The sequence below is a fragment of the Abramis brama genome, assembly GCF_963993115.1.
Source record: "Abramis brama genome assembly, chromosome: 6".
Taxonomy (NCBI): Eukaryota; Metazoa; Chordata; class Actinopteri; order Cypriniformes; family Leuciscidae; genus Abramis; species Abramis brama.
This window is the reverse complement of record NC_139968.1, coordinates 36,922,904-36,946,768: the sequence shown is the minus strand read 5'-3', so window position 1 is coordinate 36,946,768 and position 23,865 is coordinate 36,922,904. Positions and strand designations below refer to the sequence as shown.

Here is a 23,865-nt window from a genome sequence, read left to right as displayed (position 1 = left end):
TAACAAATGCATAGAGGTTAAATTATAAAAAGATGCTTTAGAAATATGGTATAAGTGTACATGAAAATACTGTTTGGAGAAATGTGTAATTATCCTTACACAATTTCTATTGTGATTGTGAAAATGGTCATGCCTTTCAGGGCTTGATTATAGTTAACTTAACTGTCTAAATAGGCCCATTTAAAATAATTATTATATGTAGTTGTATCCTATATTCTGAAAATACATTGTTCAACATGTATTTTCACATTAAAAACGGCTTTTTACAACCTTAATCTAATTAGGTTCTGTGTGTTTGAGCAAGAGCACCAAACCAGTAGGTGGTGCTAATGTCTAATAATTTACGTGTTAACACGACAGTTTCACACGTTTTGGCCCTTTTGGCCTTCCATAGATGACGGACGAGACTGTTTTCAAATGTGAGTATTACAAATCAAATGATCGCATGTGTTGAACTACTGTACAGTAGTGATGGCCAGATCGAGGCCTCGTGAAGCAATTGAAACAGTTGAACCAAATGTGCCATATTGTTTCGAGGCTTCGAATCAATCCGACACCCGTCTCAACGGTGACACCTAGTGGTCACTTGCAGGTGTTGATCTGAAACAACCTTGACGAGCCATTAAAAAAATGTGTTGTTTTTTTATTATTATAATTTTCTAATATGTGAAGATTGTAACCTATAGGCTCCTCACTGTGCATTTTGGTCTTGCAAAATGAATATTAATAAAAGAAATCAAGCCACAATGTCTCACTTTTTTAGAGATTTTTATTCAAAAATATTCATTTCTCTGCTGTGGAAGGACTTAGACTACTTCTTTTTTTACAGATAATTTCTCCAGCCTTTGAAAAAATCCTCTCACAAGGGACACTTGTTGCTGGCATGCAAAGATATATATATATATATATATATATATATATATATATATATATATATATATATATATATATATATATATATTGTTTTGGTGATTTTCCTTTTATTGTGACAGGACAGTAGAGAGATGACAAAAAAAACGAGGCGGGAAATGTCCACGAGCCGGGACTCGAACTCGGGACGCCCGAGTGCAAAAGCGCTACATGTCGGCGAACTGACCACGAGGCCATTGACGCCGACGGCGAAGATATTTTTTTTAGCTAGCACATACAAATGAGGAAAGATTACTGCTATCTCTTTCCAGTTTCATTTAAATTCATGTTAAATTTAAATGCAAGCCTAAATAGCCTATAACTAATCAAATCGCACTATGTCACTATATCACCAAAAATCCGCTATCTCAAAATCAAACTCCTCTCACAAAAACCCACGAGGTCAAGATGCGTTGATTTCACTTTTATACAGATGTGCGACTGTGTGGTCTGTTCCCGACCGTGTCAATCAAACGCTGATTCGGCGGACCACACCTGATGAAACACTTAGTGAAACACTTCGAGGCTTCGTTTGGCCATAGTCACGTGACATTAGTGATGGGCGGATCGATCCTGAAGTATCGATACTTCGATACTGACGTGGTATCAAAAAGGATCGATCCTCACATAAAAATATCGATCCAAATGTGTGTGTTTTTTTACCAGTAATTTTTTATTAATTTAGCACGCAATTCAGTGTGTAAAATAAGCTTCTAAGTGGAAAAATAAGCAAATGTTAGCGGATAATTGTGTAGGATAGAACTTTTTCTCCTAGTCATCTGGATACAAGACGAAACCAATCAATCACAGAGAGCGTTCGATGCTGGTGCTTCGCTGAGCTCGCAGGCCCAGTGCGTTTGGGAAACGAAGCCTTGCTTAGATGACAGAGAAACAATCGGGAGTTATTTCGCAATAAACAAACCAAAAGTGTGCATAACGGTTCAAAATGTTGACGTCAGTAAGTTTTTTTTTTAATGAAATTAATATTTTTATTCAACAAGGATCGATGCATTAAATTGATCAAAAGTGACAGTCAAGGGTTTTACACTGTTAAAAAAAATCTACTTCATATAAATTGTTCTTTCAACTTTGTTCATCAAATAATTCTGCATAAAATGTATCATGGTTTCCACAAAAATATGAAACTCTTTTCAACATTGATAATAATAAGAAATGTTTCCTGAGCAGCAAATCAGCATATTAAAATGAAATATCATCATGACTGGAGTAATGATGCCGAAAATTCAGCTTTGATCACATGAATAAATTACAGTTTACTATGGCTTAGAAAACAGATAGCCTATGTTAAATTGTAATATTACAGTTTTTACTGTATTTTTTGATCAAATAAATGCAGAAGAGAATTAAAAATCTTACAGACCCCAAATTTTTTAACAGTAGGCTAGTACTGTAATTAGGGTCGTTTTGTAAAAGTCACTGACTAATTACAGGCGAGTTGAGAGCACAAATCACAAAATATTTAGGCCTAGTAGTCATGAAAACGTATTCAGATTTAACATATTAATGATGCATCCACCTCATAAATCATGACACACTGCTCTAGCACAGGAAAGTGCATACAAGTTAAAGTGCATGCTTTTAAAATGAAAAAGTATTGGTATCGGTATCGATATCGGCGATACTGGCCCTGTATTTACTTGGTATCGGATCGGTACCGAAATTTGCAGTATCGCCCATCACTACGTGACATAGGTGTTTTGAATCACGCTTCGGATCAGTGTTTCGAAACATCTGCGCTTCGGGATCTCGCAAAGCTTCGGAACGACTGTTTCGCGTCAGCCATCCTTACTGTACAGTAAACTGTTGAATTGTTGAAGATGTAAAGACGCTATATATGTGTGATTTTGCTGTAAATCACATTTTATTATGTATAGCTAACAGAGAAGCTCCAGTAAGGACACATACGTCTCCAAAGTGGATTTGCATACATTTTAAACCGTATACATCTTAAATACAATTACTAAATGTCTATTTAATATCTGGCAAGAAACTCTTCTATAAGAATTGCAGATTACTATATGAAATAGGCATCTGAGTGATGTATGTGTGCTATTATGTAGAACAAATCTATAAAGTAACTAAACATAAGTTATCTATTTTATTTGTCCATTAGTAGGCTACTGTTGATAAATTAAGGAACATTTATGTAGGATAAAAAGTTAAAACAACCTCAACATGTAAATGTAGTGTTGAGTTCATAAATCACAGAGGTAATGTGAGTCTGGTCTGGATGTTACAGGGACAGATGAACACGTGTGTGTTTATCCGGTGGAGAGTGGCTGAAGAAGCTGAATGCTGCCATCAAAGGCTTTGTGACATTACAGAAATGAATAACAACAACTATTTAAATATTAAGTTGTAGTTTATTTTAATTATTGTAATTTCAAACAGAGCTATTACAGCACTTTTCTGATTCTTGATTTCTATGCATTTGCTGCACAGCTTTTGTGGTGGAGCAGGACCTGCAAGGAAAGATGATGGTGGCATTTGTTGTCTTAAATAATACTGAAATCAAATGACATTGTGCTGTTAAAATGACTGCTTTTGTGTTATGTTTGTGTATTTTGTAGGATCTGAAATGTCAGCAGACTGGTGTGAGCACTGAGGATGAAGAGCACAGAGCTGAATCCTGGTGATGGTGCCATGGATGAGACCCTCCATCACTCCACCTGCCCTTATGAGACCCTCCATCACTCCACCTGCCCTTATGAGAACCTCCACCTGCCCTCATGAGACCCTCCATCACTCCACCTGCCCTTACGAGACCCTCCACCTGCCCTCATGAGACCCACCATCACTCCACCTGCCCTCATGAGACCCTCCATCACTCCACCTGCCCTTACGAGACCCTCCACCTGCCCTCATGAGACCCACCATCACTCCACCTGCCCTCATTGCCTCAGATTGTGAAGCACAACACATCACACAACAACCTCCGGCACAAGGGAACGGCTCACCTCTGGCGGTCAGCTGATTCATCAGAATAAAGCCGCAGAAAGGGAACCGCTGTGTTGAGATGGCAGAAGGATGTGGGGTTTAGCGCCTGTAGTCTACATACATGATTGTAGTTTGAATAAAGCTTTGTTTCATGTGTTGACTTGTATATGCATTTGTTTATTGTGTGATGGTGACTTTGATTCATTCTTTTACTAATTAATTAATATTTCTCATTGTTGTCAGTAAATAAAATACAATTAATTAATGCTTTATTTATTGTTTGAATGAAAATGTAGATGTTCACTATATACACATCTAGAGTGTATTCATGCATATTTCATATGACATACATGACATTTTGTTTGTTTTATTGAATTATATAATTTACAGTAAAAAGTAATATAATTAATTGATCAGCATTTATCGTTGTTATTATTGTATGTTTTGGGCTGGGATAGCAATGCAATTCATTCTGGGGTAATATTAATTTTTAATAATGATACTTAAATTTTTCGAGTATAAAATCAACAGTTTTCTCCAAAGGTGAATCTCCCTTTGTGCAGACATTACAAACGCTGAGGAAAACCGTTCTAGGTAGGGCTGTCGAGTAAATGTGAGGTAAATGTATGTATGTATGTATTTATACATATATATATATATATATATATATATATATATATATATATATCATGGGTTTGCAAACATATTATGAGATTTTATACACAGGAAAAAACCTATAAGGTTGAATATCAATATATATTTTCTTAAATAATTAATTATATAATACATTTTTAAAAAATGCATTTTCTGTTATTTATAGGCCTGAGGGATGAAACGAGAGTTAAATTTAACAAGAAAAAGAGGAAAACAAAGCAGTAAGCCACTTTTGCTTATGGATGAAAATGTTTGGATATAAAATAGCTACAGAAATTAACAACATATTCAAGAGATGACAATTTTGGGATTTCGTAATAAAAATAAATATCGTTAAGGATAAAACGGTGGGTCGCATTAGTAGGGTAGGGTTAAATATAAGAACTTAAAGGCAGGGTAGGTAGGAATGGTCTAAAAAACTTCTTTTTCAAATTTGTTTAAACTTTATGTACATATCAATACATAATTAAAATGTAAGTACTCTGAAAAAGAAAGTATAAAAATCGAGTGTCTGTAGACCTCTCACGACTGTTTTAAAGACAGTTCATTATTTCCATTCACTCCACCCCCTCCCTTCTGGGCTCCTTCCAAAGCCACGCCCCCAAAACACATGAACGCGCGACTCCAACCGCTGAGCTGAAGACGCATTATTTACCTGAGACAAGCAGAGAGGAAGGAGCACAGTGCATGTAGTGACATCATGTCAGAATCACATGTAATAAAAAAATCTAACGCTAATTGCTTATGAATATAAACAAATAAGATGTATTTTAGTACTCACTATCAAGCTTGCATATTGATATTGGTAAATTTAAAATATATATTTTTTGATTCGCTAACGAGCTAGTTATATAAGCTAAAAACAGGTTGCATTGATACACTTTTTTACATTACCATCAGTTATATTGTGATGAAGATGAATTTCGTGTAAGATTCATAACATATATGGTGTTCTGCATGTAGGGGTGGGAGATATTGACAAAAATGAATATCTCGATATTTTTTTCCAATATCTAGATATCGATATTCAGGCGATATTTTTGCCATCCTTCAAAGAAATGTGAGCAAACTGGCAAAGAAGGTCCAGTTGGTCTTTTGACTTGCTGCATTTGACCTATATTATTCTAGGCTATAGAAAAAAACAATAAAGGAGCTAACTAAACATAATCTGTGGCAGCCCCTACTTTTTCCACTTAAAAAAAAAAAAAAAAAAAAAAACTTAACTAGGCACTTCTTGCAACAGTGATTATTAAATCAAACAACAATATTGTTGATGATCAATTCAAAGTAAAAAAAAAATAACATTTTCAAAACGGTATAAATCCATTCATTTTCCCCCCAAAACGCTATAAATCCATCTTTTTTTTCTTTTTTTTTTCTAAATTTATGGTTTGTCTTTTTAAAAAAGTTTTTGTCTTTTATTTTTCGTGTTTGCATTTATGAGGAAAAAACAATATTACTTGACAGTTCTCCATTATGGACGCGAGCGCTCTGAAAGCTGCACTAAGACTTTCAAACTTTAACAGAGACCTCAAAACAGAAAGCACAAAGCCTTTCTTTAAAACGAATTTCGTTTTGTATTAATTGTATCTTAATTTTAATATATATTTTTTTCATTAATTCATTAATATTTTCATTCCTGGATTAAATACATAAAGTAAATATAGGCTATCAATCACAACATAAGGTGCTTGAACTGGAGATTATATCATCGTGAACCGAACCGTAGCCTCGCCTCACAGGCCTAAAAAATGTGGAATATATTTACAGAAATCTGGTTCTAAACAAAACCATCCAAAACAAAATAAAACTATGTAGCCTAAATGTGCATTTCTCCGGTGCATGCGTTCACTAGCCTACTGCGAAGATCGCGAGTCAAATATCGTCAACTTCATCTTTGCAGCCGACACAGAAATTAATAAACAATTAAAATGTCTTATTGCAATATTTTACACATTCATAATCATTACTTTTGCTGGTTCTTTGAGGCAGCTTTTTAGGTTTATGGCGTTTTGGAAAAGAGCTCTTCACGTACGTACAAACACCGTTTCACCAAGGCACAGCAGCCCTTCAGCACATAAGAACAAAAAGAGAAAAAGCACGGACTTACTAATTACGAAACTTTGATGTGGTTGAACAGCTGAAACAGTCACAAATTCCTCTGCAACTCAAACATTCTCAGTACGAGTTATGAAGGAAGAGAACAGCATTACAGTTTTCAGCGCGTCCTCCTTTGATTGCTGTGTTGTGACTGGAAAAGTGCATGCAGGAGCACATGCGCAAAATGTAGGTTTGTAAAATGTCCTTTTGTAAAATAAAAATAATTTTAGGGCGAAGCAGAGGAGGTCGTGCAAGAGGCCGTGGCGTGCAACTAGGGTCCGAGGAAGTAGAGGCTGAGGACGGGGTGGTCGCTGGAAAGCCACGATGATATTGACACGCGTTTTATTTCTTTGTTTATCCAAAGACTTTTTGTTCATTACCTTTTCTTGTACTGTCTTCTTTTTTTGCCTTGTTTGCCTTCACTAACTGCATGCCGGTAATGTGAATTTTGATTGCTCTTTCTCTGCCATTGTTTTGCTATTCCTAGGTTCCGTGCCTCTCGAATTCCTCAAATCAAACGTGCGCGCGCAAGTGGGCAGATCCCGTGGCAAAAGGGTGGTTGCCATGGTTGCGAGAGAGAGTGACAGTCGCCTAAGCCAATCCTTTGATTCGTCCCGAATCGAAATAATGAGCTGTGTTTAATACAGATTAAACGGTCTAGAGTCACTTGATTTTTATACTCTTTTTTTCAGAGTACTTACATTTTAATTATGTATTGATATATATAGAAAGTTTTAACAAATTTGGATCTTTTATTTTTATATAGTCCTACCTACCCTGCCTTTAAATCAACCCTAAATGTACTCACACAATAAATGGGCAGCAGTTTCTTCAAAAAGACCACAAAATGAGCAAGTTTAATCAATATCATAATATTTACAGACAGATGAATTAAACGTGTCGTTCAAATCTTTTAAGTTGTTGCGCTTGTGATAACGCGTCGTAGGTCACATGATAACGTCAACATGGCAGATGTCCGGTTCTCATTCATACTCAACGAGATTTGGCTATAAAGTACCTACTCTTTTAGCGCTCGTTAAGTAAGTACTCATTGAAATTAAGTACCTACTCATTGAGTATGCGGTTTCGAACGCAGCCTTGGACTGGAGAGTGAGACCACAATATCAGAGACTTGAGGGGGAACTGTTTAAACCTCTAAACAACCACATAAACACCCAGAGCACCGTATTCGCATCAGGTAGGCTAGAAAACTTTGCAAATAAATATTTGCTAATTGTATTAATTTCTCAAAAGTAATTTTCTTAATTAATTTAAGGATTAATAACACGACAGACTGCACGTTCAGCCGTGTTTTGTTTCCTGGATCGTTTTCCTCAGGAAGTGGTTTATGAAGAGCAGGAGCAGATCTTCATCATCTCTGGACTCCATCAGGTTAAGGTGAGATTTGCTGGATCTTTAACATTTTGGGGTTCATCTTTGTCCTCTTGAGAGCTAAAGCTGTTCAACTGTTGACCAAAACACCCGATTGTTAATGACATAATGTACAAAGGTTTTTATTATTTTTAATTTTTTTTTTAAGCCTACTGAATTGGGATGAATAACCTTTTAATTGTGGCGTTTGCACCCTTTCATGTTTTAGGCTGTGTGACATTTTGAGTAAATCCACTGGGGAAATTTACGGAAAAATGAATGAATAGATGATATTATATTACAACGTAATGTTTGTTAACTGGACTGCAGATCACACTCATATCTGCCAGCAGAAAATCTTTTTTATAACCAGTTGGCGTCGCCAAATAGCTACTTATTTTATCTACGGGGGCCTATAGGCTTGTTAAATACATAACTTTTTTTAAATAATACAATTTTGTCACGTTTAACAATTCTTCAATAATTATTCTAAGTGTGATTTATTTTGTCATGCATTAGAATATACTAATATTAATAAGAATATGCTAATAATTCGTCTCTTCAGTTACGTCACACCAGCAGTGATGTTATGTTCTTCTTTACACCAATATCCGTATTCCAGCTAGCACCCTTTTTATGTTATTACAAAAATGGCTAAACTGCTGTCTATGACACATTTAATAAAGAAACACATCTAGACAAAGATGACAGGATTCTGTAACAACTTGACAGTTTTGTCTTTTGAAAGAGAACTAACAGATAATCATCAACATCTTAAATTCGAAAAACCCATCCGACTCTGTTTAGAACAGACAATACAAGGTAAACTATGGGTAGGATTTTAGTCTGGCCTGCCGTGGTGGTATGGTTATCCAATATTTGCATGTAATATTATGAGTACACCCCTCACATTTCTGCAAACATTTTAGTATATCTTCTCAAGGGACAATACTATAGAAATGAAACTTGGATATATTTTAGAGTAGTCAATGTGCTGCTTGTATAGCAGAATATATTTACTGTCCTCTGAAAATAACTCAACATACAGCCATTATTGTCAGAATAGCTGGCAACAAAAGTGAGAACACCCTAAGTGAACATGTCAAAACTGTGTCCAAAGTGTCAATATTTTGTGTGGGCACCACTGTTATCTAGCACTGCCTTAATCCTCCTGGGCATGGAGTTCACCAGAGCTGCACAGGTTGTTGCTGGGATCCTCTTCCACTCCTTCATAATGACATCACAGAGCTGCTGGGTGTTAGTCACATGGTGCTTCTCCACTTTCCGCTTGAGGGTCACCACAGGTGCTCAATAGGGTTCAGGTCTGGACACATACTTGGTCAGTTTCTGAAGGGAGGGCATCATGTTCTGCTTCAGAATGTCAGTACATGTTGGAATCCATGTTTCCCTCAATTAAGCTCAGCTCCCCAGTACCAGCAGCACTCATGCAGCCCCAGACCCTCTTTCTATAGTATTGTCCCTTGAGAAGATATACTAAAATGTTTGCTGAAATGTGAGGGGTGTACTCACTTTCATGAGATACTGTATATATTAGCAATGGCAGGTGTCGATACAGGACTCAGACATTGTGATTTCTCTTCTTGATATAGTTGTTATCAGGACTCGGGTTGAATCTCTCTCTCCATGCTTTGCTTTGTTTTTGTTTTCATGCATTGGCCCCTCACACTTCATTGCACTGTGCCGGCACTTCAGTGCTTAAAGGTGAAGCATGTAGTTTCTGCGACAATAGTGGCACCTGGTAGAATTAAAAAAATAAAGAAACCTTGCAAACCTTGCCCTTCCGTGCGTCCCTGCTAAAGCCCAAAGTATACTTCGGTTGTCTGTGTGACATAATTTTGTCATCAGGAGGGTCCACACACACCGCCCGCGTACAACAGAGCATGTGCGAGTGACTTGAGTGCTTGAAAACAAAATCCACTTGTTAATGCGCATGTGTCAATATGTGTTTGACTTCATGCGGCTCTCTGCAGACCAAATAGCTTATGACATCAAAATAACCTGATTCGTGATGTCATATGCCAAACGGTCTGCACTTCACATTGGCATTTTTGATTTGGTGTTAGATTTACTTGGGCAGTGTGACGGCAGGTTTACACATACTCTGTCTGCAGTGCAAATTTCGTTCACACTGCATACAACAATGCATTCCAGGAGCGATGTGTCTGCAGCAGCGATCGTTCACACACTGGGTCTATTTTTTGCTATTCTGCATCCGCTGAATTAAAGTGATTGTTAGCATAAAAATAAACATGGATTGAGTAAAATTTAGAAATTTCACCATAAATGCATATGATTATACTCTAAGGGCTCTATCAGCACCGGGCGCGACACAAGTGTTGTTTGCTAGTTTCAGCCCAACGCAGTTTTTATTTTCACATCCCGCGCCACGTTTTTTAAATAGCAAATGCATTTGCACCCATGGGCGTGTTGGTCTGAAAACCTGTTCAGGCGCATTGTTGGCGCGTTGCTATTTTAAGGAAACCGAAATAGACTGAGCCATTGACCAACTGAAACCTGGTCTAAAGTCAATGACGCAATATTTTTTTGTTCTTTTAGTTCTCGTTAGTAATATGCTATAGACGGGTCCACAACGCACGTACACTTTGTCCCGTAGATGGTCTGCTTGTGCGCTTTAACCTCCCGCACGAGCAGATCCGTTTCCTTGCTAGAGAAGCGTTCAGTTTTTCCACTTGCAAATTACACCATGTAAATAGCGAATCTGCCATGGCGCGAGCGCAACTGGCTTTTAAAGGGAATGGGACATGAGACTCTGATTGGTTTATTGCACATTACGCCCAAAACACACCCATTACTCATTAAGAGAATAGGGACAACCCTTTTAGACCATGCAGCCGCGCACGCCAACCATTTTTTCTGTCGAAAACGCTTTAGAGCATGTGCTTAGATTGTTAAAGTACGGCCCACTATGTAGCAGAAGCCAGCTAGTAAGAGCTGTGCGTGTAAACCTGGTGCTCTAGCAACTGATGTTAGAGGTTATGATATTTAGCCTTTTTGTTAGAGCGCCCTCCCGCCATGCCAGAGACCCGGGTTCAAGGCCCACACAGAGCGAGTAGGACCTAAGGCGTTACATATAGTTTTTTTGCCCAGGGTAAAGTGAGGAAAACTACACCTTTTTCAAAAAGCAACATAATGGATGGCACTCATCTCTTCAGGGAGGTGGAAAAACAAGTTCTTTATGACCCGCAGGATATCTTGTCTCGCACACCGACAGACAAGACAGAGCACGTTACTTTTGATATGAAACAGTCTCAGCTTTTATAGTACCGGTATATGACATTTTCATATTTTGCAGTAATATGCTTGATGTGATTTTTTTTTTTTTACACATCAGCATTGATGTGTATTTCGTAGGAAAGCAGAAGTCAAACTTTCAACATTGTATGTGAAGAAGTGGAAAAACACCCTTAAACCATCCCCTATTGACACATCAAGATCAACCACAGATGGAGTTATAGACTCATGTTCATGCTGACCCTTTTTGTCCACCCAATCAAAACTCTGTAGAGAAGTCAATAGTAATTATACTGAGGCGTTAAGAGACGCCTCAGTATAATTACTGAGGCATAATTATACTGAGTCGTGTATTATTAAATTATACTGAGCCAGCTACTGACTCTACCTGTTTTTTGGAAGTGGACCCATTTAGCATCCAACGACTTTTCAGCAAAGTAAATATGGGCAAGGCCACAGGCCCTGATTGCCTCCCAGCCTTTATGCTCAAAAGTTATGCAGAAGAACTAACAATGGCATGGTGCCCTATTTTCCAACAGTCATTATATACTCACACTGTCCCAGCTCTGTGGAAGAAATCACTTATAACTCCACTGCCAAAAAAAGTAGGCGCCTCAGAGAATAATGACTTTCGTATCATAGCTTTAACCTTGATAGTAATAAAATGTTTTGAAAAATTGGTTGTGTCTATACTCATGAAGGATGTAGAGTCAAAGCTAGATGTGTACCAGTTCACCTATAAGCAAGAACGCAGCACTGATGATGCAATCCTTTGCATCTCATACTTTATTTCTAAGCACCTTGAAAACATAAGAGCTTATGCTAGACTCTTGTTTGTCGATTTTAGTTCAGTCTTTAATACAGATGCAAACTCATGTGCTTTTAGAGAAGCTTAAAAATATGAATGTTAATACTATCTTAAGTAAATGGTTTTATTCTTTTTTAACTAACAGGGCACAGCAAGTGAAGGTCAATAGGACGCTATTGGAGATCAAATACTGTAACACAGGAGTTCCTCAGGGTTGTGTTGTATCATCAATACTCTTTACATTGTACACCAATGACTGAAATTTGCTGATGATACCGCGATCCTGAGCCTTTTGTACAAGGATGCAGACTCCTCTGTGTACCAAGACAGTGTGGTGTGCACTCTGTGTGCGCTCTGTTTCAATTGCCTTTATCCACTTTTGTGTCCTTAAATGCTTGTTTTTTGGGGTCAATAGATTATAAAAACTTATTTCTGGGTTTTAGTAGCTTGTTTGCTGTACACCTTGTCACATAGCAGCTTTTCGACATTGTTTTGATTTTTGTTATAAGTCAGAAATGACAAAGACAATGACAATGGCCTCTCGCAATGCAAAGTAAATGGAGACGGTTGGATTGTTCCCCCCCCCCCCCCTGGTGTGGGCGTGGACTAAATACACTCTGTATCTATTAAGCTGCTGAACGATGTGAAATAGAGCTGTGTAGAATAAATATGGAGCACTTATGCACTTTACTTATGATCCCGGTGCAATAGGGCAACGTGCAATAAACATACTAGCACCTCAGCTTACTTATGCACTTTACACAAACTTCAGTGCAATAAATGGAGCAATGTGCAACAACCACACTAGCACTTTAGCACTTGCACTTTAATCCATGGAACTATGCTGTCAACAATGCCCTTTTTTCAGTTGAAAAAAATGTTTTTTTTTCTTCTTTTTTTTTTGTCTTGTGAAGTACAATATGTCGATGTGTTTTGTGATTTGTGATGTCTTTTGCGATGTTTTTTATGAAGCAACTTTGCACTGTGCCCAAGCAGAATTTCCCATTGGGGACAATAAAGTTAACCTACCTACCTATAAAATACTCAGACCACAGCAGGTTTTATTTTTGACTCACACACACAGCTACTAGAGCCTCAAACTGCCAGGGGCCTCTAAAAGAAGATGAACTCAAGGAAGTTTTGACAGAATACTAGTATCTAGTATGCTAATATCTTAATATCTTAATTTCTTTGCTTTCAAATGTTAAACCATCAAGCTATTATTTTGGCGAAAAACTGCAGAGAGACCTGAAAGCTTATCTTTTGTTGATAAAAGATGTATTACTGATTCTCATTACACATTTGGGAAGATGGTTGTTGCGTGTTACATTTTTACATGTACATTATCAAAGTCACAATTACAGAGATGCAGTTCTTTTGGAGCAACATTTACCATTGATATTCTTTCTATGGCCTTTACTGTGAACCGACACTGTAACGTATATACACTGGAGGCAGGTTGTAGAGAACCCAAGTGCAGTTTATTTAGAAACATAACAAGATCAAACATAAAACAAACAAAACAGAAGCAAGGCGTGGCATGAACTTAGAACAAAACATGAAGCTTACCCAAACATTGGTTACAATGGAACAAAACTTGACAAAAGACACATGGCAAACATGAGGGATTAAATACACACAACACTAAAGACAAGACAAGGGACCTGTGAACAATGAACCAATGGCAACGACACGGGAACGCATGGTAGGATCACATGACAAACAGGGAATCACATGACAAAGACATGAAACATGACTGACATGAAACAAAACCAAAACAAGACGTCACAGATTTTTTACAGGAACATGAAACATAACCAAATCAAGACAAGATGTTACATATCCCCCCTCTATGGCGGGCTCCGAGGCTGTGCAGCGGAGGCGATCTTGGGGAGGGAACGGGACCAGGACATGGCAATGGCAATGGCGGGCCTGGACCGTGGAGCGTGGGTGGACCTGGGCCATTGCCATGTCCTGGTCCCGTTCCCCTGCACGGGCCTGGCCCTCTATCCCTCCCCCAAGACCGCCTCCGCTGCACAGCCTCTGTGGCCTTAATCAGGTACCTACAAGTTTTCTGTAACGTATATCCACTGGAGGCAAGTTGTAGAGAACCCAAGTGCAGTTTATTTAAAAACATAACAAGATCAAACATAAAAAAGCATGGCATGGCATGAACTTAGAACAAAATATGACGCTTTCCCAAACAGTGGTTACAGTTACATGGCAAACTTGAGGGCTTAAATACACACAAGACTAATGACAAGACAAGGGACACCTGTGAACAATGAACCAATGACAACGACACGTCAGACAAGGAAACACAGGGAATCACATGACTAACATGAAACATGACTGACATGAAACAAAACCAAAACAAGACGTGACAGATTTTTTACAGGAACATGAAACATAACTAAATCAAGACAAGATGTTACAGAGACGCTCTTGAGACACTAATGGATCATATGCTACTTGTGTGCAAATGAACACAGTGCTGCTTCACTCTGAGAAACATGTCCAATTTGGCATTTAATATAATTTTTCTCTGCCAAACAAACAAACAAACAAACAAACAAACAAACAAACAAACAAACAAACAAAAAACAAAAACAAACACAAAATAGACAGTGTAAATGCACACCTAAAAATCTTTTTTTCTTTTTTTAAAGCACATTTTCTCATGGACTGTTCTGCTTTTGCTCTCTCACACGTTGACAAGCAAACAAGCAGAATATTTGCATATGTGTTTGTCTTCAGCTGCCTGTCAGACAGTTTGTACTTTGTTCATGTACCACATGACTGCTGTATCACTTGACCTCTGCAGATTCATTTAGGCATTGATAGTGTTGCCATAGTAATGCACAATTCCCAGTCCGAGGATGTGAATGGCTCTGAATGCAGTGGACATTCGTGTCTGCAGTGACTGCAAATCACTCTCATCTGTCACCAGAAATCTTGTTTATAACCAGTCAGCGTCGCCAAATAGCGACTTATTTGAAATACAGCTCCAGAATTTAAGATATACAAAGATGGTGCACTCATTTTACTTGTGAATAAGAGAAAGTGCAATGCGCAATATGGCGGAATAAGTCCCGCCTTCTAACTAAAAGAGCCAATCGCTGATTGATAAATGTGTGGAAAGGTGTAAAAAAGGGCAAAAGAAAACAAAAACCTTACATCCCAATAAGTGTATTGTGATTGTCAAAACATTTGGTAGCTAAACAGTATTTCATTAAGTTTAGTGAAAACATTTTACAAAGTTCGATAACCTACAGTTTTTATTAAAGCTGGGGTAGGTAACTTTTGTAAAAATGTATTTTTTACATATTTGTTAAAACTGTCATTATGTCCTGACAGTAGAATATGAGACAGATAATCTGTGATAAAATCAAGCTCCTCCCAGTGGTCCTATTGCCATTTGCAGAAATACACCGCTCCCGGTAAGAAACAACCAATCAGAGCCAGGAGGAGTGTCTTAGCACTGTCAATCAAGTTCGCATACGCGCTGATCGCCCCTCTCTCGCACAGCGCGTACGTCATTCAAAATCAAGATTGCCGGTGTGCCGAGCAGCTGTGCTAATGGCGGACAAACAACCAAAACTGCCAATTTCTCGAGTGGAACCTGCTCATACAACAAAGACAGGTAAACGGAAAAAGACCGATGACGATAAACAAGCCCGTCGGAGCCCATTGAGTGTTAAAACTCTAGCCGCATAACATACAGATAAAATGTCACGCACTGTGCAAAGCAACAACTGAAACCTGCTAATTCACTGGCTTGTCATGCTGCTGAAATAATGTACTAGCAAACCTTATTTAGCACTTACATATGGCTAGAATAATTGTTTACATAGCCTACTGCAACGTTAGTTACCGTTATATTATCTTACTAGCTATGGAAAAACGTGTAGCCTATCAATGCAACCTGTTTTTAGCTTTGCCTTATAGTTAGCCTATAACTAGCTCGTTAGCGAATCAAAAAATATATATTTTAAACTTTACCAATATCGATATACTAGCTTAGTGAGTAGGCTACTAAAATACATCTTATTTGTTTATATTCATAAGGATAAAGTTAGATTTTTTTATTACATGTGATTCTGACATGATGCTACATGCACTGCGCTCCTTCCTCTCCACTCGTCTCAGGTAAATAATAATGCGTCTTCCAGCTCAGCTGCCGGAGTCGCGCGTTCATGCGTTTTGGGGGCGTGGCTTTGGAAGGAGCCCAGAAGGGAGAGGGTGGACTGAATGGAAATAATGAGCTGTCTTTAAAACAGTCGTTAGAGGTCTACATACACTCGATTTTTATACTTTCTTTTTCAGAATACTTACATTTTAATTATGTATTGATATATACATAAAGTTTAAACAAATTTGAAAAATAAGTTTTTTAGACCATTCCTACCTACCCCAGCTTTAATGCTTGACAGAAATTTCACAATTTAAATTTTTTTTAATTTTATTATTGACTTGTCTTTTGTTTTATTGTTTAATATTATTTGTTATTATCTGTAGACTGCATTTAATTTGTACAGCCCTTTGGTCTACTTTGTAGTGGAAAGGGCTCTTTAAATAAACTAGACTTGAGACTTGATTTCAATTCATAAACTTGCGATACGATTCCAAGCTTGATTCAATATCGATTAATTTGGATAAATATCAGGTACAGGTATCAGGTATTCATCTTCTGTCTTTACACTCAACTAAAATCACTTAGAGTTTTGAAACTCTCAAAAGTGACATTTATTTGGCAGATTCAAAGTACAAAGAGGGAAGCGTCAAAAAGGCTTCAGGAGGGGAGAAGGCCAAAATAACAAACAGAAAGTCCTGACTTTGAGACTAACACTTTTATAACCTTTCAAAATAAAATTCAAAATGAACAACGAAATTCTTACCTTACTCCCTCTCTATCCAAACACTGTAGAAAAACATGGACATAAACAAAAATGGTCTTGACTTTTAAGGGTTAATTTGTCGTGAGATTGGGCAGTGTGAGAGTGTGAGATAGAGCCTGAAAGCGTGTGTCTTACACCAAATGTGTGAGAGTTGGCCACTCTGAGTTGGGAGGTGTTGCAAAGATGGCCGCAGAGTTAACAGAGGGATTTTCCTTGAAAGGGACTTTGACCACTCTCTGAAAAACCATTTGCTCAGTGCTAGCGTTGTTAGCTTTTAAATGATGTAGATTGATTTAGCAAAGAGGACAGCATTCCTTGACCATTCTTCAGCCAGTGAAAGAATAGTTTTGAGCAGGGTTGCCAAGTCCAGCAAGTTCAGCTCTAACTCTCACACCACCTGAACTAGCTTATTAAATGCACAATATGTAAGATTGTTGGATTAAAATATCCCAAACCAGTAAAACAATGTTATATATGATATAGGACTTGTGTACTTGCATTATCCCAAATTTTCCCAACGATTTTTAAATACAGAGAAATCAAGGATTTTAACCAGTGTAACGGCCCCTGTCATTGCGTCACCTGTCAATGACGTAACTTTAATCATAAAATAAACATAAACAACAAAACGATTGGAGCAACAACGGCCGACTGGTGCATATAAGCACAATAAAAACAGTAAGGTAAAATATCCGACGGCTCACGGCCTTGTCCTGCTTCACAGCACTGTAACGTTAATGTGACTAATACATTCGCTCATCAATGAACATGATTTCTGCCTTAGCCCTGACGAATTGATTTCCATCGGCTGTGGAGGTGAAGATGACAATTCCCATGATTCCACACTCTTTCACACTGTCATCAAGTTACGTCTTTGTTATTGTTTTAAATAAGCGACATGGTTAAACTAACATACTGTGCCTTTAAGGTCTTCAGCAACACTTTATAGTTGTGCAAAAAAACACACAAAAAAACAGATATAGTTAAGAAATCGGAATTTGGCATCAAGACCTGCAGTGTAAATGCGGCCTATATGAAATCCCAAAGGGTCAAAGTTTATCCGGTTAACAAGGTCTTTTCGCCCCAATGTTATTGTAATTACACTATTATGTTATAATATGCCAAAGCATCTTTACACATTGACAGCCATTCATTCAGTCACAGATTTAAAACATTTTAAAAAGAGACTCTGATGGAGTTGTAATATAAAGTGATCAGTCACATGAGGTATCATGAGTCAAGTGTCACGCCACACACACACACACACACACACACAAAGAAAAATGTCAATAAAGTTGTTGAAATCTGCACTTTTTCACTGAATTTTTATTTTTCTGAATATAAGCATTTTTTTAGCTAAACTTATGTAACAGATCACGACCTTAAAACTACTACTTAGTGAAAATGTAATGATCAACATGTGTTATGATACACATAAAAATATGTAAAGTTTGCATTACAGTAGAAATGTATAGTAGCTGCATTGCAACTTTTAGTTAGTTAGAAAAACTAACCACTAAACATTTATTTGATAATATAAACATTACAACAGTGGATCCCACATTGTATTTATTCTTAAAATGACTCTCAAACATTGACAGTCAAAGGATATGATGTTTATAAAAAAGGTGCGATATCAAGAAAATATGTTATTAGAAATTACTTCATTTTCTTGTGCTAGAGCTGGAAATAACTACTATTTAGGATCACTTCATTTATTAGTATTATCACTTCACTTCATGGTATTTTAAGGTCACTGTTTTCATGCAACACATCTATTTGTGTTGCAGTGAAAACATTGTGGAGCAAAGAGGACACTGACAGACAAGACAGAGCAGAGTTACTTTTTATATATGAAACAAAGTCTCCGCTTTCATAGAATATTATATATTCATATTTTGCTGTATTATCATTGTGGTATTTTTTGTCAAACATCAGCATTACTGGCTCAGTATTTCCTGGAAAAGCCGTTCTGTGTAAAGCAGAAGTCAAACTGCTGTGAACATCGGATGTGAAGGAGTGGAAAAACACCCTTAAACCACACGCTATAGAGACATCAAAACATACACACACACACACACACACACACACACACACACACACACACACACACACACACACACACACACACACACACACACACACACAACCTGACATCAACCACAGATGTCCAGTTATAGACGGATCCTTGTGCAGAACTTGTTGTTCTACCCAACTGATCAAACCACAACTCTGAACAGATAGCAATACATCAGACCACTGCAGGTTTCAGTTGTGACATACAAACTGAGGTGCTCGAGCCTCAAACTGCCAGGGGCCCCTAAAAACAGTTCAACTCAAGGACATTTTTTCAGAACAACAGAAAACACAAACACAGTGCATCAGATTGTATATTTATAATTACATTGCAGACACTAAGTCATATTGCATTATCACAACCATGCATTGCTAGAATTCATAAAAACATTACCAGCCAAGTGTTGAGTAACATTGTTTCATATGCTATAGCCAAAGTTAATTTCAAACCCTGTTCACAAGTCCCTGTATAACAAAGCACTTTAACAGCATTTTATTTGCCCATCACTGAATATCACACTTCAAACCCCTCAGAGAGGTCCTGCTGTATCTCTGCTGGGATTTTCTGATAATACTCAGGGCACAACTACAGCAAACTGAAATATATCTTTCAGAATTAAGGCTTGTTCACACCAAGAACGATAACTATAAAGATAACTATATTAGCCTCCACACCAGCGGACAATATCGTTCTGTTTATTCTAAGCTTTAAATGCTCAAGCTCATTACAGGATGGATTCTGATTGGCTGTCAATGTTTTTATTGTTCATCAGCTGGATAAAATCATTCTGAAGGTGATTCCAACAGCATCGATTTTCTGTGGCGTTATTGTTATAGCTGTGGTGTGAACTCTGCTATTCTGTAATATTGAGAATGATTTTTGAACTATATCTTTATCATTTATAGTTATCGTCTTTGGTGTGAGCGGGCCTTTAGTGCTAATTTCTGTTGCTACATGTGGTGATTCTCACAATCCCAAACCTCCACCATAGACTCAGGATCTGCACACTGTAAAACCTAAGACTGAAAGTTACTAAACTAAATGAGTACATTTAACTTATTTTTTAAAAAAAGTTAGTTTAACTTAATAAAATATGTGATATTAACTCAAAAACTGCAATGTATTAAGCAGAACTTAAACCGAATAAGTTATGAATAACCTATTTGTTATTTTAGCTTTTAAATTTTATTTTTCAAGAAATTACTTTTGTATAAGGAGATGAAATAAACACTTAAATAAATACATTTAACATTTTCTGCTTCATTTGAAGCCTACATTTAGGTCTCTCTACGGCGTTCTCCCTCACGCACCGGAAAACCCCGCGTATTTATTTCAATCTGCCCATCCCCCACAGCTCAGCTCACACACGAAGTAACTCGGAGTCGGAACAGAATGGCGGCCATGGACAGATTTAACAGGTAAGCACGGCAAAATGCTTCGTCCTCTTTAGAGCACTTGTACGTTTAACGTTGTATTGTCGTTACCATGGGCGAGGCTAGCCCCTTTTTAGGGGTGCTTCAGCACCCCTAAAAAGGAGCTCAGCACCCCTAAAACTTGGAGTAAGAAATGTTGTTATTCTAAAAAAATATATATATATTTTTTTTGTCTTTGACAAGGTTAAATAATGTTCTTCATCTTCAATCCGCAGCAGCGCCAAGCAGAGCGCAGGTCAGAAACAGAGGCGCGTGTTGTGTGTGTGTGTTTGTTCATCTGAGCCTCATTGGTCTTTCACTTCTCGTCAATGTCAGAATATTTGAGATGACCAATCAAATCAAAGTAGGCGGGCTTTATGTTCACAGAAGCTGCTGAGCGCGAATTTTAGCAGCACGACTGACGCTTCAGTTTACGGTCAAGTGCGAGTTAAGAAGATGTAAGTAGCTAAACTAAACATTTTATATTTGACAGTTTTTTAGGTCATAAATGTTAAACGAATGACAAAAATAATTAGAAAACTAATAAACCTTTGTCTAATTTCGCCATTTTGAGCTGAAAATAGGCCTATAACGTGTAATTATGTCATTGTGAGGGGACAAGAAACATTGACAAAGCCGTTTTCATAGGCACAAGATTAATAATGCATGTGTACATGTTGAGAATTAATATAATACAATTTGTAGCCTTCAGTAAATTAAAAAAGTTCAGCTTTAGAGGGGAAGAGACAGGGCAAGATCAGGAGACTGAGAGAAAAAGACAGAGTAATGGAGATGAGGAGAGAGCAGGTTTTAAATCTATTTCTTATCCTTTTTTGGCCTCAAACGTCTTGAAATGCACATATCAGAGAAATAAAAATGTTTAACCCCATAACAACCTCAAATTTATGACCTCTTTGATTATAAAGCCCTGTCTACGGCCATGTATTAGGCCTAGATCAATAATGAATGTGTACATATTGTGAATGAATTTAATAAACTTAGTTACCTAGCTTTCCTGGTAGCTTTGTCTGAGAAAATGATTCATGAATCAACCTATCAGTTGACCCTATGTTTACTTTCTTCACTGACAGACAAAAATGAAAAGCCTATATCAGTCAAAGCTCAGCTTTAGGAGGGGAAAAGACAGAGCAAGATAAAAACAAAGAGAAAAAGAGTGTGATGCTGATGAGGTGTGAAAAATAAACAGCTGCCCGCACATGGTTTTAAAGCTGTTGTTATTCAATTTTTTTGGCCTTCAAAACATCTTAAAATGCACATATGTAGATCAGAGAAATCAAAATTTTCTCGGGGGAGCATGCCCCCGAACCCCCCTAAATACCTCACATTCGGTACCTCAGTGATTATAAAACCCTGCCATATCCATGTTAATGGATGAATGAATGAAACTAGTTAATAATGCGCATTAAAACAAAAAAAAACTTCTTTTTTTTTTCAATCATACCCTCATTGGGGGCTGAGCACCCCTAAAATGAAAATCCTAGAATCGCCCCTGGTCGTTACTCTTCATCTTAAGAAGACCGACTAGCTAAAGTAACGTAGGCTACTAACTACTGTAATAAGACTAAGTTATGCCATTTGTGTCACGTCACAGAAACGCCAAGCCAACGCGACATTGCATTTAGCACTAACTTTTTTTTTAATCAGCGGCAGTAAGTTAGTTGTACTGTGAGTACACGACAGTTTTGTCACTGGAACAGTAATTTATATGTGTGTGCGTTTTGTCACATTTTTACAGAGCGTGTCCCGCGCAAATTTGGATATTTATCAGTGAGGACGAAACTGACTGACTCCACTAGTGCTAACGTTAACCGTCATTCACACGGCAAAAACTAAAGAAATAGGTAACGTTAATACAAGCTGACATACTCTTTTATTTATTATGTTGTGAGTAAACCACAGAAGTGGAAAATTAATATTTTTTGTGTTTTCTCATTTTAGCGTAAACAAACGTGTCCCGCGCAATTTTGGATATTGTGAGGAGACTAGCAGCTATAACGTTATCGTCCACCGACCGACATTTACCCGGCTAAAACTAAATAAAAAAAGGTAATACAAGCTGACCTATTTCTTCATTTATAATGCTGTGAGTAAACTTAAGTTTTTTCAGTGGAAGATTAATTAATTTCTGTGTGTTTTCTCACATTTTTGCTTAGACAAAAGTGTCCCGAGCCATTTTGGATCATTATCAGTGATTGAGACTAACTTACCATCCACCGCCCGTCATTCACATGGAAACAACTGCAAAAATAGGTAATACAAGCTGACTTATTCCTTTATTTATTATGCTGTGAGTAACGTAAACCAATTTTTTGACAGTGGAAAACTAATTAATATTTTGTGTTTTTTCTCACATTTTGTCATAGACAAATGTGTCCCTTGGACAATTTTGGATATCGGTGAGGAGACTATCAACCACCGACCGTCATTCATACGAAAAAAAAAAAAGGTAATACAAGCTGACATATTTCCTCATTTATAATGATGAGTAAACTACAGTTTTGTCAGTGTAAGAGTAATTCATATTTTTGTGTTTTCTCACGTATTTGCATAGACAAACGTGTTCCGTGCAATTTAGGGTCTAGTGAGGAGACTGACTGACTGACTATCCTCCACATCGACTGTCATTCACGTGGCAAAAATGAAAGAAAAAGGTACTACAAACTGACCTATTCTATTTATTATGCTGTGAGTAAATTACATTTTTGTCAGTGGAAAATGTATTAATTTTTATTTTTTTTTATTTTTTCACAGTTCAAAATAGACAAACGTGTCCTGCGCATTTTTGGATCTATTTCAGTAAGAAGACTGACTGACTATCCTCCAGTGACTGTCATTCACATGGCAAAAACTAAAGAAAAAGGTAATTTCCCAGGGAAAGCAAGAACTGAGAACTGATAAGAATGTAAAATGTGCACCTTGAAATGCAATGTAAGTCATTTTGGATCTTGTCAAATCTAGTTGTACTGTCAATCTCAAAGCTCTTTTCCATTTTAGATGTGTTTGTGTGTTTTTATAGTGAAAACAAATGCTGCCGCTCAGTCTTTTTGCCACTTAGTCGACGGTGACGTCACGCATAACCTCTATTCTAGCATTTATGCTGTGAGTAAACCAGTTTTGTCAGTGGAAGATTAATGTTTTTTTTTGTTTGTTTGTTTATTCACAGTTCGCCAGACAGAAGTCATGTGCAGTTTTGTATTTTGGACAGTGAGGAGACTGATTGACCATCTTTCACAACATTCATCACTGAGAACCTTTTGTAAAATAAATTATTTTTCAATAAATACTATTATTAACTGCATCCTTTTCTTTGACCATTTCTTTATACCAGGGTTCCTCAAACTCGGTCCTGGAGGGTCACTGTCCTGCAGAGTTTAGCTCCAACAC

At 37.4% G+C, this 23,865-nt stretch overlaps 1 protein-coding gene and 1 long non-coding RNA gene across 3 annotated transcripts in view; both read left to right on the top strand.

Moving 5' to 3' along the window:
* LOC311084864 (SLAM family member 5-like) overlaps positions 1 to 23,865 on the top strand; it is a 183,586-nt gene that overhangs the window by 54,633 nt on the left and 105,088 nt on the right. The gene's annotated exons all lie outside the window — the stretch shown is intronic.
* Positions 20,124 to 23,779, top strand: LOC311084886. Of its 2 annotated transcripts, XR_014606644.1 has the most exons (8): positions 20,124 to 20,466; positions 22,217 to 22,322; positions 22,420 to 22,527; positions 22,635 to 22,731; positions 22,845 to 22,927; positions 23,033 to 23,132; positions 23,233 to 23,341; positions 23,645 to 23,779. It is a non-coding gene; the product is annotated as an uncharacterized lncRNA (long non-coding RNA). The 2 variants fall into 2 exon arrangements; XR_014606645.1 differs by lacking the exon at positions 20,124 to 20,466 and having other exon boundaries at positions 21,989 to 22,322.